This window comes from Colobus angolensis, unplaced genomic scaffold, assembly GCF_000951035.1.
Source record: "Colobus angolensis palliatus isolate OR3802 unplaced genomic scaffold, Cang.pa_1.0 Scaffold50, whole genome shotgun sequence".
Taxonomy (NCBI): Eukaryota; Metazoa; Chordata; class Mammalia; order Primates; family Cercopithecidae; genus Colobus; species Colobus angolensis.
The window spans coordinates 3,594,533-3,597,130 of NW_012118488.1; positions in this window are offsets into that span (position 1 = coordinate 3,594,533).

Below are 2,598 nucleotides of genomic sequence, written 5' to 3' on the forward strand. Positions count from 1 at the left end.
TGGGAACTCTCTGTACCATCTGCTCAACTTTTTTCCGTAAGTGTAAAACAACTCTAAAAAATTGTCCATTAATTTTTAAAATGTACATTTCATTGCTGTTTCATTTTTATTTTTTATTTTTTATTTATTTATTTTTTTGAGACAGAGTCTCACTCTGTTGCCCAGGCTGGAGTGCAGTGGCCGGATCTTGGCTCACTGCAAGCTCCGCCTCCTGGGTTTATGCCATTCTCCTGCCTCAGCCTCCCCAGTAGCTGGAGTTTTTTTGTATTTTTTAGTAGAGATGGGGTTTCACCGGGTTAGCCAGGATGGTCTCGATCTCCTGAACTCGTGATCCACCCGTCTCAGCCTCCCAAAGTGCTGGGATTACAGGCTTGAGCCACCGCGCCCGGCCTATTTTTTATTTTTTTATGAGACAGTGTCTCACTCTCTTACCCATGCTGGAGTGCAGTGACACAATCTCATTTCACCGCAACCTCCACCTCCCAAGCTCAAGGGATTCTCCTGCCTCAGCCTCCCTAGTAGATGGGATTACCGGCACCTGCCACCATGCCCGGCTAATTTTTGTATTTTTAGTAGAGAAGGGATTTCACCATGTTGACCAGGCTGATCTTGAACTCCTGACCTTAGGTGATCCACCTGCCTTGGCCTCTCAAAGTGCTGGGATTACAGGCGGGAGCTATCGCACCTGGCTTCATTGTTTTTTTAAGTGGTATTTCACTGTCTCCTACCGAGGCTGAATCTCTTTTTGCATAGACTAGTACACCTTGCTTTATTTCGTTTCACTTTATTGTGCTTCACAAATACTGTGTTTTTTACAAATTGAAGGTTTGAGACAACCCCACATTGAGCTAGTCTATTGGCACCATTTTTCCAACAGCTTGTACTTACTTTGTGTCTCTGCATCACATTTTGGCAACTCTTGCAAAACTTTTTCACTATTATTATTTTATTTATTTATTTATTTATGTTTTTGAGACAGAGTCTCACTCTGTCACCCAGGCTGGAGTGCACTGGCATGATCTTGGCTCACTGCAACCTCTGCCTCCCTGGTTCAAGTGATTCTCCTGCCTCCGCCTCCTGAGTAGCTGGGATTACAGGTGCATGCCACCACGCCTGGTTAATTTTTGTATTTTTTGTAGAGACAGGGTTTCATCATGTTGGCCAGGCTGGTCTCGAACTCTTGACCTCAAGTGATTCACCCACCTCAGCCTCCCAAAGTGCTGAGATTACAGACATGAACCACCGCATCCAGCCTCACTATTATTATATCTGTTATGATGATCTGTGATTGGTGACCTTTAATGTTATTATTGTAATTGTTTTGGAGTGCTACAAGCCACACCCATATAAGATGGTAAACTTAAATGATCAAAGTTGTGTGTGTTCTGACTGCTCCAACTGGCCATCCTCACATCTCTCTCCCTCTCCTTGGGCCTTCCTATTCCTTTAGACACATTATTAAGATTAGGCCGATTTATAACCCTCTAAGTATTCAAGTGAAAGAAAGACATATCTCTCAATTTAAATCAAAAGCTAGGAATGATTAAACTTAGTGAGGAAGGCATGTTGAAGGCCAAGATAGGCTGAAAGTTAGGCCTCTTGCACCAGCCAAGTTGCAAATGCAACCTGGAGAACCTCTAGGAAAAGCTCTTGAAGGAAATTAAAAGTGCTACTCCAGTGAACCCACAGATGATAAGAAAGTGAAACAGCAAATCAATGTTGTATCTCATTGCTGAGGTGGAGAAAGTTTGAGTGATCTGGATAGAAGATCAAATCAGCCACAACATTCCCTTAAGCCAAAGCCTAATCCAGGCCCAGGCTCTAACTCTTTCAGTTCTGTGAAGGCTGAGAGGTGAGGAAGCTGCAGAAGAAAAGTTGGAAGCTAGCAGAGGTGGGTTCATGAGGTTTAAGGAAGGAACACATCTCCGGAACAAAAAAAGTGCAAGATGAAACAGCAAGTTCTGATGTAGAAGCTGTAGCAAGTTACCCCGATGTAGCTAAATAACTGATGAAAGCGGCTACACTCAACAACAGACTTACAGCCTTCTATTGGAAGAAGATGCCATCCAGGACTTTCATAGCTAAGAAGAAAACTTAATGCCCGGCTTCAAACTTCAAACGACAAGCTGCCTCTCTTGTTAGGGGCTAATGCAGCTGCTGACATGAAGTTGACGACAGTGTTCATTCATCATTCTGGAAATCCCAGGGCCCTTAAGAATTCTGCCAAATCGACTCTGCCTGTGCTCTAGAAATAGAACAAAGCCTGGCTAACAGCACAGATGTTTCCAGCATGGGTTACTGAATATTTTAAGCCCACTGTTGAGACTCACCACTCAAAACAAAAAGATTTCTTTCAAAATATTATTGTTCATTGACAATGCACCTGATCACCCAAGAGCTCTGACAGAGATGTGCAAATGTTGTTGTCATGCCTTACGCAGCATCCATTCTGCAGTCCATGGATCACGGAGTAATGTCAACTTTCAAGGCTTATTAAGAATTCCAAGGCCGGGCGCGGTGGCTCAAGCCTGTAATCCCAGCACTTTGGGAGGCCGAGATGGGCGGATCACGAGGTCAGGAGATCGAGACCATCCTGGC